The sequence below is a fragment of the Bufo gargarizans genome, unplaced genomic scaffold (assembly GCF_014858855.1).
Source record: "Bufo gargarizans isolate SCDJY-AF-19 unplaced genomic scaffold, ASM1485885v1 fragScaff_scaffold_585_pilon:::fragment_2:::debris, whole genome shotgun sequence".
In the NCBI taxonomy this organism is placed as follows: Eukaryota; Metazoa; Chordata; class Amphibia; order Anura; family Bufonidae; genus Bufo; species Bufo gargarizans.
In genome coordinates this window covers 729,414-745,987 of record NW_025334144.1, presented here as the reverse complement: position 1 = coordinate 745,987, position 16,574 = coordinate 729,414, and the positions used below count along the sequence as shown (strand labels likewise).

Here is a 16,574-nt window from a genome sequence, read left to right as displayed (position 1 = left end):
TATAGAGATTTGGCAGAACACTGGGACTTGGACCCCTATAACCCCATTTAATTGGACTGAGCTGCAAGTAGGCCACGTGACCAATGAATTTGACATCACTGGCCTAGGAAGAGGCCATAGCACTCAGCCTCTTCAAACACTTTTATCATGTGGGGAGACCCTCAACAATCACTGGCCTATCCTCACAGAAAGCCGGCAGGGTAATGTAGGATCCAGCTATAGGATTTTGGGACAGATGGGCACAGTGCAAACTCAAGCAGCCGCTCCTCCAGCTGTACAGCACAAAAAAATAACAGACCCAAAGTCCAGGAGCATGCTACCATGATGTGCAAAAAACACTATGGGGGAGATTTATCAAGACCGTCACTCTCTGTGCATCCTCCGGCGGTCCGTGCTCCTAAACAGAAATATACGGCAGCGACTGTAGATTACTGGCTTCAGAAAACTGGAGTAAATGAAGATAAATTTGTCTCTGGTGTTGACCACGTTCCTTCCTCGTCCATACTACGCCCTTTTTCGGAAAAGTGGCGAGGGTGGCGCAAAAAGAGGCTTTTTTTCCCAAAAAGTTGCATTTAAAAAGTCACAAACACACAGCTTGCGATTTTTCAAAGGCAATGGGGGATTGACTATATACTTCCTGGCATTTAGAAGTCGCAGCTGAGCGCTAATCATGCAGCTACGGGAGCGGAGACTTCTCCAGCGCTGTGTATAGAAATCAGGAAGTGGTAGTGCCAGCGGTCATGGGGGCAGGGGTGTAGAACCTCTTTGGGGGCCATATGTCACAGGAGAAATCTGAAATAAAAAATGTATGACCTTATGGGGCTACAAACTGTAAAATAAAAAAATATATAAAAAAACTCCAGCACCAGCCACATTGTGGCCCCTGACAACCATAACCCATGCCTCCCAAATATCACAAAAACTGTTATGGAAAGAGGACAATTTAAAAATATATATATTAGTTGCATGTTGTCCTGGAAAAATTTGAAACACAGGTTATTTTTCCTTTTTTTTTCCTGGGTATAGCAAAAAATGTATTTATAAATAAAATACTAACATAAAATTGACATAAAAATAAAACCCCATGTATTAAAAAATAGCAAAAAATGAAACCGGTACATAACTGAATAGAAAAAAGTTATGGCTTTGAAAGACGCATGTACAGAGAAAAACCGCCTGGTCAGGAAGGGAACTGAGTTGTCACATGGTCCTCCCCTCAGTGGATTTACACGGTGAATTCATACGAAAACACCTTTGTGCCAACTCGCCTGCCAGTTTCAGCAGACCCACCCTGTGGCAGGCAGGGAGTCGTTCTATACAACTTCCCCCAAAGTGTCCGTGCAGTGTGAGCCCGGTGGCGCTCTCCGCTTGTCACGGGCAGGACAGTGCGCCGAGTCGCGGAGGGCGCGGGGTGTGTGCGGCTCGGGCCTGGAGAGGCTTTTCTTCGGCTTTCTTTGCTCCCAGCCTCGGAGCTGGTGTCTTGTGAGCGGGCGGGCGGGCGGGAGGCAGGGAGGGGGAGGAGGGGGCCGGCACTGGATTGTCTGAGTGGGTTTTGGGAGGGGAGGGGGCTGGGAGCAGATACACAGAGGTGCAGCTCCGCTCTTGTCTTTGTAGTGTCACACTGGGGGGCGAGGAAGGAGTTTTTTTTGTTTTTTCCCTGTCCCTCAGTTCAGTCAGTGTGCGCCTCAGGAGAAGCAGGGAGCCGCTCTCCTTCCTCACAAGTTTTCCACAGCTCGGTGATAGCAGTATTTGCGTCTTCCTTCCACCTGCTCCTTCTCCTGGGACGGATTCCCCTCGGAGGATACGCCAGGGCTGGGGCTACCCCAGAAACTTCTTCTCCATAAGTTCTGCTGATCCTTTCAGGACCTGCATGGATTGTGGCGGATCGTTGGTAGGAAGACACCCTGGACGCATCTAGAGGTGAGTTCCGAGACTTTTCCTCCTCCAGGTCCCTCCATACATTACTATAGGCACGCAGATACTTCCCTGCAGTACAAATCTATGCAAATCGTTCAGGATTTCTGCCAGATCCGATCAGAAAAACGATTGATCGGCAGAATAAAAGCAAATTGCGGTAAACACCTCCAGCTCCTCACATCCCATCATCTTATGTCTTCCACCTTGGACTTGGAAGAAGTTTCCTGACACTAAACTTGTGTGATGTGTGGCTGGAGAGACCTAGCATATGCTAGGTGCCCAGACTGGCACAGATCGCACGTGTAATTGTTCTGATGGGGGGATCCCTTTCTATAGCTGGCATCTGTCCCTGCCAGAATTAATTCCCTAGTCCTGAAGTTTTCAACTTTAGTTCCCTCTGGCCTAACCATCCCTGGAGACAACTGGTCACCTCCCTACTACTGTCTTCTGCTGCAAAGAATTTCATTGTAGGTTCCTCCATAATTGTATCTTGCTGGTGGGGCGTCTTTTGTTGGCAAAAATGGTAAGAAACCTGCCTGTCAGATCTCCTCTATGCTGAGGAGGTAATCAAGAAATGATTGCTTCCATTGTGTGTGGTATATAAATGTAAGGAGGTGTAGATGCCACCATATGCTTTGTCATTAGGCCAAGTGCCACACATTTTATCTAGATAGTGGTCTATTTTCACCCGTACTCCTGTAGTTGAGGAGGTGAGTGTCTTTCAGGGCCCCCATTCTCCGCCTGAGCGAGGGCGGCTTTGAAGGCTCTTCTTTCCCACATGGCTCTTTTGTGTTGTCCTCCTCAGACATAACTTCTGTGATAGTGAATCTGTCTTGGGAGTGGCGTCTTATGAGTGTACTCTGAACTTTCATCTGTCCATGTGTTACTTATAGTGGACGTTACAGCGAAATAATTATTCATGGTAGATTTCTAGAGGGAATAAAGTCGGAACTGGTCCCTCATCCATCTGAAGTGGGACATTTTTCCTGGCCACCTCTGTGTGACCTCTAAAGGCTCAGCCTTCATTTATGATCCTGGTCCTAAAGTGACTGTTCCTTCCTAGAAAGCCTCTTGTGTGGGTTCTTGTTAGTGTGGTGCCGTCAGGGTGGCTAGTGTGCGCACCTCTGTTTGTATATAGGTTAATGATTACACGTATAAGGAACAGACAACCTCACCATTGAGGTGGAGACAGCAGGAGACAGATTCATGGCTTATAAAGATTGGATCAATATACAAAAAAATAATCAGAAGAAAGGTGATGTGACCCTCAAAGATACACTTCATGTAGAGGAGACTTTTTATCTTAATCTTTAAGAAACGTATGTGTAATATTGTATGTAAATATAGAAATACCATATATACTAAGTGTGAAATGCGTAGGCAACCATACTATAAATTCTCACATAGAGTTCCCGGAGGCACGCAGGTGGAGAGCTTCGGATTTAGCCTGGCACTTATAGCCGTGTATTCCTGGGACTGGGATCCATCACAATACCGAGCGTGGTGCACCCAGGGTGGAGGACTTAACCCTCTATCATGTCTGGCACTTGGAGAACTCTGGAACTTGTTGAGCTTCTCGGTGGCTTCTTTTAGAACCTCTCTAATTGCTTATTTTTATATTATCATCGTTATTATTATCTGTTCTGTCTGTAAAATGCTGATTATTAGGTGTAACAGGAGAAATCGGGCAGTTTATGCGTCTTGTTTATGCTTAGTGCAATTGTCTGTATTATGTATGTATACCTCTTCTCATATGTACAGCGCTATGGACTGAATGGCGCTTTAATAATAATAAATATTAATAATAAAATACCCCGGCTTGTGTCTGAAGCCAGAATATCTACAAACCGCGACTTTATGTCTTCCTTACAGGACAGGAAAGTTATCTGTCTGGTATTCCCTTAATCTTCTGATCCATATGTAGTATCAGGCCGGACCTAAAACGAAAAGTAAGGATGAAGTATTTCCCTCTTTGTGCTTTTGTCTGTTGTATGCCGTAAAAAAATAAAAAATAAAATCCCATCTTTTTAGGGTATTTTTCGATCTTTTGACGAGGACGCTACCATTAGTTAATACTTGTAAGTGGCATGAGATGGAGGCCCTGAGATTTTCCTTTGTTGGAAGAACACAGGTGTCTTTGTTGGGTTTTTATATAGAAATGTGCAAATCATGTCAAACTGAAATCTGCTTATGTGAGTGCGTTTCTGCTGCTCCGGGATGGATGTGTGTACGTACTGAATCTATACGCTCCGACACAGCACCGTGCAGGATATAAAGCTCCAGCTATTGTCTCCTGACGTGTCATCCAGCTTACATAGTCCTAATACAGTCCTACAGCGTTGACCATCCATATTTTTACAGTGTCCTGTGCACTTCACATTTTGGTCCCCTGATTGTCCCTGCCGAAAAGTCGCCTTTCAATATACAGGCGACGTGTTTTTGTGGGTTTTTGTTGTTTTCCTTAACTTTTCCCAAATGTATAGTCAAGAGGGCCCGTGTCATTTACTTTGACAAGCTAGGCACCCAGCACCTTCATCTATAAGATATAGGTATTAAGCTGTGTTTACTTTCACATGAAGACGTATTCGCAGACGTGCGTGCAGCGCACATCTCTCCGACACCTGCTTACTTTGAGCGAGAAATAGTTTAATGTGGGGAAATAAATAACACCTGTTGAGTACAAGGGTCCGCTTTATGCGGCCGAGCAGGGGCTTTGTCTGAAAGTTTGCCTGAAAGCGTGAAGCAGGCACTGGAAATGATCCTTAGTCCAAAGTGCTGGATATCAGCGATAACAGTGAATTACTGTTTGTAACAGATCATTGCATATGGTCTGAAACGCGACATGTGCTCGCTCCTACTGTCTTTAGTCACAAATGATTTCCTTTCATGTTCTGAAGATTTACTTTCCCCCGCAGTAATTATCTCCGCATCTTACAATAATGCACATTACAGAATACAGGACACTGGTTTTAAAACTGCATGCAAGGCCAAAGTGACCGGTCACATATCCCTTTCGGGAACTTTAGGGGGTGAGGATGGGATGTTTACACAGCTGAGATCAGTAGGACTATGGGGAGGGGGCACAGTCACCCTACAGGGGCTCACAGACCCCATAACTTTGGTGTGTAATGAAGCAGGAAATGTGCCATTAAAATCCAAGCATGAGCAGGGAGGCCACCTCAGTTGTGTCTTGTCTGTTTTGTACTACAGTGTGGCACATTGTATACCAAGCTTCACACTGCCAGTGCCCCTAAGTACGAGTATGACATCATATTTCCTTTCCTGTCCAGTGTCCTGCTAGACGCTGGTGCCAAGTCTTCGGCTGGACTATATGACTATTTGTTAGACCCCTATATATGCTGTTTATTATGTAACTTTGTGCAGAGTAACAGCCCAAAAAATGCACAACCCCATTGTTATTGTGTGGTGTTCCTGGACAGGATTCATCTGCTAATGGGGTCTGAAATGGAAGGAGATTCTCATATAACTCTATCATTGCATCTGTCATCAAGCATGATTCCACCCAACCAGGTAGCGGTGGGCGAGAAGGTCTATTCAGAGGGTCAGGAAGTGTATTAGATCATTATCTTTTTGATTTTTAGTAGAGATCATTAGGCTTCATGCACACGACTGTATTTTTTATCCATGTGCTATCAGCATTTTTTGCACACTGTCCCATTAGTTTCTTTGGGGCTGTACACACATCCATATTTTTTGTCTGTTCCATATATTATAGAACATGTCCTATTCTGGTCCATATTGGGGACAGGAATATTTTTTTTTTTACTGTTGGGAGTGAGAAAAACACATACGGAAGGCATCTGTATTTGTTGACAGAAATCTGGATATGGCTGTGTGAATGAAGCCTAAACCTGCGTTTCTTGACACCATCTAGGGTGGCTTCAGGCACAAGTGCTTGGTTTCAAAAGAATGGGAATATAATGGCTTTGGTTAAAAACAAATAAAACGCATTGATGTTTTAAAAAAATAAATGCAAAAGTACTGTGTGTGGAACCACCCAAGCAGGTTGATTTAAATTTAACCACATCTTTGGCAAATGCAATGGATGCTATATCTGTCTGAGCAGACATAAAGAAGGGAACAGCAAGGTGTCCAGGTCCACCTTGTCTTGTCCAGGTTAAGTACAACGTAACGTTCTCCCTCTGCAAATACATATAGCTGTACGTTCAGCAGTAAACAAGTAGATAGAGGATGAAATTCTGGATTCGTACATTGGGAAATAGTTTCATTATAGACAACTAACCTTTGACATAACAAGACCCTAAGGAGCACCTACTGTATTGCTGCAGAAGCTGTTCCAGTAAAATTTCCAACCCCCTTGTCCCCTTCCCATGGTGGCTACACGGGTGTGGATGTCAGTACATTGGTAGAACCTGGAGAGCAGGTGGCATGTGTTTGTAGCCTCAGGGGGATGGAGCGCTGGCATAGGTAGTCCTAGGTAAGTACTGTTCTGAGTGTACCATGTCAGTGTGCTGTCCATCATGTCTCAAGGAACAGCTTACCTATGGCAATCTAGTAGCGAACGCGTAGAGGCACCCAATGAATTAGAAGAAGATAACAATATTACAAAATAGAAAAAAAAAACATTTTCTTTAATGTTTATCAGAAAATACAGATGACTGAACTGTCAGATACCAGACTCCAACAACAGCTCTATATCAAAAGAACAAACACAGTTTTGAACAATGTGGCACTTTTTAAGTCCCTCTTTAAAGATTATCTCTGAGATTTTTCAAATATTTTTGGAACGTGAAAAACTTTGAGTTTATTTTCCTTGTCTGAAGTGGCTCTTCAGCCCGTCTGAAGCAGAGCTGGTGCACTACCTAGCACCAGAATGTAAAGTGTTAATGCACCCTTTGTCTTCCCATACTGTATCTATACATCTCGGTCTTATCACCGCGTGCTGTATTTTGTCTGTGTATACCGGCTGCACATCTGTTTCTCGTCTCCACTCTGGACTGTCCTTGTACATCATCCCTCTGTGTATTCTGCATGTGCCTATTATATCTGTATGTTGTGTCTGTATAGCCCTGTCTTGTCTACTGCCTCATAAATACATAGGGCAGCTCTGGAGCGGATACCTAGCATACCTCTTATAATATGTGTCACTCTTCACTTCATATACAGTCTGCTTTTTGTACATTTGTCTGAGCTGGAGATTAGGTAGTATGATTAATACATGTACAAGTAATGGGATCAATGAGCAGTTTATATTCTGCCGAAGAAATACTCTAGAAAATATGGAAGGAACAGTGCTGAAGATGAAGAGTGCAACCGTTTAAAGATGATCCGACCTTGGCCTCCTAAACTGGCCATACACATTAGATAGAAGTTTGTTGAACAAACATCTGGTGAAGGTTCCTATAGCAGACATGGCCATGCACAGTTTAGTCCACATTAGGGTACTTTCACACTTGCGTTGTGAAGTTTTGGAAATCCATGTGCAAACGGATCTGTCCGGAGATCCATCTAACAAATGCATTGAAACACCGGATCTGTCTCTCCAGTGTCATCTGGAAAAACGGATCTGGTATTTATTTATTTTTTGCATTTTTAAAGGTCTGCTCATGCGCATACTGGAAAACCAGATCCGTTTTGCCGAAACACTTGGTGCCGGATACGGCCATAATGCATTTCAATGGAAAATAAATCCGGATCCGGCAAACCGACAAGTGTTCCGGAATTTTGGACGGAGAAAATACCGCAGCATGCTGCAGTATTTTCTCTGGCCAAATACCGTAAGAGTGACTGAACTGAAGACATCCTGATGCATACTGAATGGATTCCTCTCCATTCAGAATGCATTAGGACAAAACTGAAGCGTTTTTTTTTTTCTGGTATTGAGCCCCCAGGACGGAACTCAATACCGGAAAAGTTTAACGCAAGTGTGAAAGTACCCTTATCCATTACAGAAATCCAGACTGGCCGGGCACGTTCATTGCAATCAGGCAATGTTCTGGGAACGTTCTTTCAAAAAAAGATCTTTCATTCACAGAGATCTTTCTTTTAACAAAAGGTCTTTCGTCCGATTATCAAACGAAAATATTAAACACGGACCACTTCTTTTCACACGATAATGGTCTATAATTGGTCGGCTAAAAAGATTGTTTATTTAAATTTCCTCAGGCGAAGGATCGTTTTGGTTGAAATCATCTGTTTTGATCATCTTTAGACTATTATGTATGCCTTCAGGCCTGGTTCACACAGGGCCGATTGATGCAGTTTTTGAGTTGCGTTTTAAGCCATAGTCAGGAGTGGAGCCTAAAGGAAGGTAACGTAAAAGAAAAGAAAGTGATATATATATATTTTTTTTTTCGTATACGTCTTTTCGGTTAAAATGACAAATCAAAAACCTAAAAAGGTCTTAAAATTTATATTAAGACCATCTTACTAAAACTTTGTTTGAAAACTATTAAAAGCATTAAGTAAGGGTATCTTCACTCTGCTTTTCCATGCCTATCTGACCCATCCTAATATGGTGAGATTAATAAACGAAAAAGAGAGATGGTTATTAATGAACAGAAGACACTGAAAAGTAACACCAGTTCCAGCTGACTCATAGAATACCCTGTGCTGGAGTGGAGAACTAGATTCCTTACTGGGCAGTCTGTGAGAGTAGAAGGAAGAGTCACAAGTTGCCCATGTCTCTGGAGAAAGACTAGAGAAAGGCAGGCTTCCAGATACATGTACTTTTACATTAGCTCATCAGGCGTTCAAGGTTAATTCAAATGAACGTTTTGGATCTAAGTGGTACCAACCTGCAACATGGTGAGGACTGCCGCGTATCCTCCTAGATCTTAGCTTTTATTTTCATGAGGAAGCCCACAGTTGAAAGGGTGGAAGGTGTTAGTAAAATAGTTTATTGGCTGCAGATAACTTTTTATCCCCAGAATCACTCTAGGTAGACATTTAAAAATGCAGCAGACACTTCTACCACATGTTTAAGGAATCATCTGGTCCAATGACATGATTCAGTTGGAAACATTTATAACAGCAAATTCATCAAATGTAAAGTGAGACTTGGACAGTTGTGGTGTGGCAGAGCCATCTAGAGTTACTGCACCGAAAATATGTGACCACAGATGGTACCTGATTTACCACCAGCATGGGCCATAGCTTTTGTCCTAGAAGTAGCTTGTTAGGGTGCTGCCACATGGCATGAAATTCATTCATATTTATTCATGCATTTTATTAAGGTGGCGTTATAAAAACACACAACGTTCCTTTTTTTCCTATAAAGAAGTGCCAAAAGGGCCCAGAAGACTCCAGGAAACTGTCTCAAAACACCAGGACAAAAAATGCTGAGTTTGTAGGACATTTTATAATTTCCTCTTGGCCAACATGTAACCTCTGTCCTCTGTGTGTTTTTTTTTTTTTTTTTTTTGTCAGTAAGTAGTTAATAATTGTCAGTTACTATAAGGTGTGAAGAATTCATCACTTGTTTATCTGGCTGAAATGAATCTGCATTCCAGAAAACATTGGAGATCAAACAGCTACACAAATAATTCCTAAAACAATTAAATTAGATAAAATCTAGTTAAAACAATATAGGAATCTCCAATGATGTTTACTATAATCTGTCTTTTCTGCTTTATGAAGTTTTTTTTACCATACACTTGCATACGCATAGTAAGATAAAAATTTGGAGTTTCTTTCCTAGCCCTTTGTGATAAATGCACAGATATTCCTGGGTTTGGTAAAATGAATATCAATTTGTATTGTACTTTTCTGTCCAGACCTCCTCCTCTAATTTTCCAGGGTAAGGCCGCTTTCACGCGGACAGCATTTTTCATCGATATTTGTAAGCCAAACCCAGCAGTGGGTCCAAAAAACACAGAAGATGTACATATATTTCCATCATATGTTATCTCCATTCCTCTCTTGGTTTTGGTTACAAATACCGATACAAAATACTGACTGTGTGAAAATGGCCTAATGATGACTACAAAAGGCAGTAATTATTGAAGGTTACAAGACAATGCAGATTTTCTGAACACATACATTGCAGGTTTGCCGCTTTTATATTTTTCCTAACGGCTATGATTTACAGGCCCGGTATGTGATAAGTAAATTCTTCTACAAAGTACTCAATTTTAGCTATGCAGTAGGGTACAAAGATGCTGCTGCTATCCTGGTACTTAGAAGAAACGTATCATTGCCTGCAGTATTGGTTAGCATAATATGGCTACATGAAGAAGCCACGCTCAGGCGTTTGTTGGAAGAGTGTATTGTTCTGGAGGAGAATATTTGTAGCTGTGGAAATTTTGCTGTCATTTTTTACTGAACTTTATGGATTCTGACCCGTTCAAATTAGATAATTTTACTGGCTAAATTCCAACTTCCTACAAAGCCTTCATATGCTAACAAACGTATTTTTCCCAGCTCTGAGATTGTTAAGTGGAGAAGGAGTAGATGGAGAATGTGCTCTCTGCTGTTTGCTTTTCTTCTTAGGACACTCATTCCTAGAATTTCTGCCCTTAACTTGGTTATCTCTACCTAATGGGAATGTAACACCTATATGTCCTTATTAAAACCTGATCCTGAAACATAGTCTTATTTTCTAATTGTGCATGTTTGTGTGGGCAGCCATCTTGCAAGAGTCTGTTACCAGCAATTAGAGATGTCTGTTACAACAGCCACATGGACCATAGGAAGCTGTAGTCTGGATATTACTTTGACTTGATAACTGTGGGAACATGTTCTGGGCATTTTCTGTGCAGAGGGAGGGATACTGTGACCATGACATATCTCCAGAAGGATATAGATACTCTAGAGAGAGTTCAGAGAAGAGCTACTAAACTGGTCCATGGATTGCAGGATAAAACTTACCAGGAAAGGTTAAAAGACCTTAATATGTATAGCTTGGAAGAAAGAAGAGACCGAGGGGATATGATAGAAACTTTTAAATACATAAAGGGAATCAACTCGGTAAAGGAGGAGAGCATATTTAAAAGAAGAAAAACTACCACAAGAGGACACAGTTTTAAATTAGAGGGGCAAAGGTTTAAAAGTAATATAAGGAAGTATTACTTTACTGAGAGGGTAGTGGATGCATGGAATAGCCTTCCTGCAGAAGTGGTAGCTGCAAATACAGTGAAGGAGTTTAAGCATGCATGGGATAGGCATAAGGCCATCCTTCATATAAGATAGGGCCGGGGCTATTCATAGGATTCAGATATATTGGGCAGACTAGATGGGCCAAATGGTTCTTATCTGCCGACACATTCTATGTTTCTATGACATTTTACAAAGTGGGAATCCCGTGTTACCTTCCTCCACCCAATAGAGGTGTTCGTCCTGTCTGGGATTATCATGAGGTGACTGATCTCTATAGGACCGGAAGTGTCAGGCTGAGGGCAAACTGAAAATAGCATGATTGCATTAAAAAAAAAAAAATATATATATATATATATATATATATATATATATATACATATATATATATATAGCTATAAAAAAAATAACTATAATTTCTTGATTTAACTCACAAACTATTTAAACAAATAGTATTTTCCAATGACACATTCCTTTTTATTTTTTTTCCTTCATTCTGAGTTCCTCCTTCAGCACAATATATTACATGCACTTTTTAGAATTTTATTCATATTTCAGATATATGCCTTAAAAAAGGGGTATTCTGTACAAAGGATACAGACTTCAAGTATTGATATACAGTTGACATTTTTAACTTTTTTTTTTAAATCTTTCTTCTGTTATTTCCCAGAAATAGTTTACAATAACCTAAAAAATAAAAATAATAAAAATCCAGACGCTTCCAAGTGTAAATCAAAGGTCACATATTTGGCATACATCTGCCCTATAAAAGCCTACTTTATTGTTATTCAAACCTATGTACCAGTCAGAACCACAGGAAGGTGACGTGACAGGGATAAGATATATTGGTCAGCAATTGAACAGTCAGTCAACATGTTGGGAACAGGAGAAATGGGCAAGCGTAAGGGCCAGAGCAAATTTACAGAGGGACCATTTGTGACGGTTAGATGACTGGGTCAGAGCATCTCCAAAACTGCATGTTCCAGCATGCTGTAGTAGGTACCAACGGTAGTCATCCAAGGAAAGGCAACTGGTCGTTCAAATACAGGGTTATGGGCGCTCAAGGCTCATTTTGTGCGATCCCAGCCCAAATTGCGGAGAGGGTTACTGTTGGCTATAATAGAAAGGTGTCAGAACGTACAGTACAGTGCAACTCACTTGCTGGCCTGTCAGAGTGCCCGTGGTGCTTAGTGGTTATGTGAATCACAACTGGACCATGAATCGATGAGAACAGTGGCCAGCTCTACAAATTCTTTTACATCATGTGGATATAGGGGGACCGACATGGGGGAGCTCTTTTTTATAAGTATAGCAACATTATGGTATGCAGCCTTGGTTAAAAAGTTGGTCTAAGATTAGAAAAAAGTATTTTTGAAGGGAATGAGGACAAGTTGCAATACCAGACATGACCTGTGGAAAAAGTGGTGCTGCTTTAAAAAAATAATAATAATCTCAGCTAACCTATCTAAATGATGAAATCAGCTTTAAATCAGGCATATTGTGTATCTTAAAATCCTCAGGACGTCGATAAAGTAGAGCACATTTTTTAACACAGTATTTAAAGGGGTTGTCTCACTTCAGTAAGTGGTATTTATCATATAGAGAATGTCAATACAAGCCACTTACTAATGTATTGTGATTGTCCATATTGCTTCCTTTGCTGGCTGTATTCATTTTTCCATCACATTATACACTACTTGTTTCCATGGTTACAGACCACCCTGCAATCCATCAGTGGTGGTCGTGCTTGCACATTATAGGAAAAAGCAGTAGACTATGTGAGCTCCCACGGTCCCGGCCACCAGAGAGGCTGCTGCTTCTTCCTATAGTGTGCAAGCACGACCACCACTGGTGGATTGCAGGGTGGTCTGTAACCATGGAAACGAGCAGTGTATAATGTGATAGAAAAATGAATCCAGCCAGCAAGGGAAGCAATATGGGTAATAACAATACATTAGTAAGTGCCTTGTATTAACTTTCTCTACATGATAAATGCCACTTACTGAACTGAGACAACCCCTTTAATGGGATTTTCAAAATTCCATTTACATGCTTTATAGTTCAGCACGGTGTCCGGGCAGCACAACTCTCGATCATTGGATTAGTGGGTGCATGTTTGAGGAGAACGGTTTTCTTTACATTTATCCATGCAACCCAGGTCCAATAAATATCACTTGTGTAATTCGACATGCAACATTTCAGGTTAACGACATTCATCAGGTACGAACCATCTCTTGGTTGGTGGCTCTGTTGGCTTTGGGTATTAGATGGTTGAGGTCTGGTCATTCTATTCTGAAATAGAAAGTTCGGATAGGAATAATATCATTTAGGCCTCGTGCACACGACCGTTCAGTTTTTTGCGGAACGGGCGGCCCATTGTAGAAATGCCTATTCTAGTACGCAAAATGGACAAGAATAGGACATGCTATGTTTTTTTTGCAGGGCCACGGAACGGAGCAACGGATGTGGACAGCACACGGAGTGCCGTCCGCATCTTTTGCGGCCCCATTGAAGTGAATGGGTCATTTTGCGGCTCGGATGCGGACCACAACAACGGCCTTGTGCATAGTCTAAGTTCACACATGGTATAGTTGTTTTTTTGTTGCATTGCTTTTTTTTTTTTTTTTTTAATGACTAGAAAATATTGTCCTGCCATTGTCTGAAACAGGGACGAAAGTTTTTTTCGTCCCTGTTATAGCTAAAAAATATTCATCAAAGCTGCAGCGTGTGACTAGGGTGAAATGTACAATTTACTAGAAAAGCTTTTTCTACCCTTCTTACAATTTAGTGTATTGAAATGGTCATTAAAGTTACCATAAGTCACTCATTGCAAAATTGTCTTATTTTTATTTTGTAAGCAAAACAAATAAAAGCATGCGCAATATTTTCATGTGAAGCCCATGGATGTTAGTTATCCTTCAGAATGGCAAGGCTATTGTGAAACTGTGCTTTCTATTGGTTGGGAAATCTGATTGAGAAGCAGGCCATACATATTAGATATTCACCATGTAATCAATCTGATGAGATCCACCAATAATCTATGGGACATATGGGGACAGCCTAACCATCTTCTGAAATCTCCTGTTAGAGAAAGCAAGAGTTGGGTTTTAACCTTTCAAATTCTTTGGTTCTTCTAAGAGATGGGGTCATCCACACTCTGCTTCATAAAACTGACCATGTTTATGGGGGAGCGAGAGGACAAAGCTGTCAAATAAACATTCATTCAGGGAACCCATATCTTATGTGTAAGGACCCTTTTACACCGACAAATTTAATAGGTAAATATTGGGAACAAATTGTTCATTCACAATAATTGCTTGATCTTCAGTGAAGGTAAAGGTTACATTTACAGGCTGATCATCCTGACGGACACCCATGTAGTCTATGAGTACCCAGGGATAATCCATCAAATCTCACCCCACTAACATGTAGTCCAAATGATGCTGTGGTTCAGTACTTTCCACCAGCCCTTTTATTCACGTCATTTTTATTAAAGGGGTTGTCTCATCTCAGACATCTTATCGCTAGGATATGCGGGTCTCACCTTGGATACCTGCGGCCCTGAAAGTAGAAGAGAGTGCACCACCCAACCTTCCATTCGCTTCTATCGGAGTTCTGAAAATAGAGGTGGAGAAGTGGCTGTGCATGCCACAGTAAACAGTCTGCAAGGCTGTTAGCCCAGCTAAATGCCCAAATACAGAGGAATTAAAGAGGCAGAATACATGAATATATCGAGAAAAGCATTCACCTGTGTTTATTAAAAAATACATAGAATAGTCTCATATAATTGATGGAAGTGTCCCTTTAGATCTCCTTGGTCCCAATGCAGAATCTGTAACAGGCCCCGTCCTACCTACCATGTGACATTTACAATACAGGGTCTGCTTAGGCTCTAGGGCTGCGTAAAAGGCCTTATCTTCTGTATCCATGTCCCCAAAATGAACATTTTATGGAAATATGTAAACAATATTACAGGCTTATGAAGTCATCCACATGAGTTAGCTTTTATTTCTATTTTCCAGGCAGTTTTATGTATTTTATTGAATGTCTTTTTTTCTGCTAGCTGCTGCATGCCCTCTCGTACTTTACTTTGGGAAATCTTATTGAGTGAAGTTTCGCCATCCAGTGTTTAATAATTAAATGGGTGTGGGATCTTTTTTAATTTCTTCATACAGACTTGTACTTCTCTCACCCCCTCCCCAATTAAACGGTTGGAATGTACATGTTAAGCGAGGCGCCAGTGTCCTTTCGTGCCCCTGATGATTCAAAAAGGATATTCATTTATGCCTTTTAAACACCATGCCGATTAAAATCAGAAAGATTTTCTTCATCAAAATCTAACATCCTTGAAAAATTAATTTGATGCTTCTGTTATCAGTTAATTGAATCAGCTCAGGGACGAGGTTTGTGTGGAGGGTGATTAAAAGCGGCCTCTCTCTGGGCTTTCTTTCCCTTTCTTATTTCAAACACTGCAACATTATGAAACCTTCCTTTTATTTTCCCATTTTTACAAATTTTTACTAAAATAAGAGATGAATAAGGATTGTTCTTCTTGTCTTCCAAGTTTCAGGAAAAGAAAAATCCTGTAGTTTCTGTGGTGTCCACAAGGCTACAGAATTTTAAGAAGAGGATCGGCATCCTGGAATATGTCTTACCTGCTTATAGATATCATAGCTGTGGTTCCTATTTAAAATAAACTTTTTATTAGAAAGACACACCTAAAGGGGTTCTCCAGAAATCCATAAAATTACTGAAAATATTTCAATTTTACATTATTATAAATATATTCCCAAATATGTTTCATTAGGTATAATAGCTTGTTTTGTCTAGGGAGCCATCATTAAGGGAAATAAAATGGCTGCCGTCCTATTAGTACACACAAAACCTGCCCTAATCAGACAGTACTTTTACAGTGCTATCAGGGTGAACCTCACAACGTGAGGCAGCACTGCAAGAGAGATGAGTCCAATAAGACTTGTAACCCCACCATCCCCCACCTCCTGCCCATTACTGGCAGGTTCCTTTCGTATGTGTAACATAAAAGAAACCTGCCAGTCATGGGCAGGAGGAGAGCGGGGCCATGAGTCTCATCGGACTCGCGTCCCTTCATAGCACATGGCAGCACTGCGTTGTTCGCACTGTCAGTACCAGCCCAGTTGAGACAGCCCACTGAAATCAGCGGGTCTCTCACTATACTATCCTTCCCTCAGCAAGGGGAAGCATAGTAGAGTTTACAGGTTCCCATTAAAAACATCTAAGATCAGGATTTGGTCTTTTTCATTAGTATTTGTTAGCCAAAACCAGGAGTGGGTCCACAACACCGAAGAGGCACATATCTTTCTATTATACTTATTTTCTGTAGGTTGCAATCCTGGTCTGGGCTTACAAATACTGATCAAAGGAAATGGCCTGTATGATACCCCTAAAGAGGTGAACTAGTAAGATTTCAGAGGTGCTGTAAGGTGTACTTTCTATCCACTGGAATCTGATGTGAAGGCATTGCAGCTCAAGGGTACCTGCACATGGTACAGATTTGTATGCAGAAAATCTGCACAAATACACATAAATCCACACTATTTATT

At 41.2% G+C, this 16,574-nt stretch overlaps 1 protein-coding gene across 4 annotated transcripts in view; it reads left to right on the top strand.

The window, feature by feature from the left end:
- The first annotated feature begins 1,547 nt into the window (after positions 1-1,547).
- Positions 1,548-16,574, top strand: part of FOXP4 (forkhead box P4) — a 59,431-nt gene continuing 44,404 nt past the window's right edge. Inside the window, exon 1 of one of the 4 annotated variants that reach the window (XM_044273325.1) lies at positions 1,548-1,920. The gene's annotated coding sequence lies outside the window, so the exon portion shown is untranslated. Of the gene's footprint in view, positions 1,921-3,844; positions 3,867-16,574 lie in introns of those variants that run through there. The other 3 variants (XM_044273323.1, XM_044273326.1, XM_044273324.1) reach the window with 3 other exon arrangements.